The sequence below is a fragment of the Austrofundulus limnaeus genome, unplaced genomic scaffold (genome assembly GCF_001266775.1).
Source record: "Austrofundulus limnaeus strain Quisiro unplaced genomic scaffold, Austrofundulus_limnaeus-1.0 Scaffold861, whole genome shotgun sequence".
NCBI classification, from domain to species: Eukaryota; Metazoa; Chordata; class Actinopteri; order Cyprinodontiformes; family Rivulidae; genus Austrofundulus; species Austrofundulus limnaeus.
The window spans coordinates 48,162-48,748 of NW_013953263.1; positions in this window are offsets into that span (position 1 = coordinate 48,162).

Below are 587 nucleotides of genomic sequence, written 5' to 3' on the forward strand. Positions count from 1 at the left end.
TTTGAAAAATAAATCTGTTCTTTTTTTCTTATAAAAGACTAAATAAAACAGAAATATTGGTGGTAATTTTTGACTGTAACTTTATAAATGGCGGCTCATACTCCTCCCTCCAGTAAATAACTGATTTGTGGTGTTTGCACCTGATATTTAATTGTGATTCTACATTTTGTTTGTGACTCTCTGCCTGACTTTGAATCATTGTTTCATTTATTTTGTAAAGAAAGTGAAGAAACTGGAGGAGTGGCTTCAGGTGCAGCTGTGATTGATGGGGTTCTGCTCTCACCTGTGTCCTGTTCTTCTCCACGGCCGCCTGACTTCACCTGCAGGGAATCAATAAAGTTTCATTTTGTCTCGGGTTTATGTGATTTCTTTTATCTCAGCGTGATCTTTCTGGAGCGATGAGTCTGAGAACAGAACAACACGAGGCGAGTGAAGCTGTGTGGACGTGCAGACCCGGTTCTGCTCAGGTCCCGTCTGCTGCACTGCAGAAAGTCAAACGAGTCTTCATGCCTTCAGCTGATCTGGGACTTCTGCCATCCAACAATTATTCCTTCCAGCCAGAAGAAGCCGAACGTCGGAGCTGATTC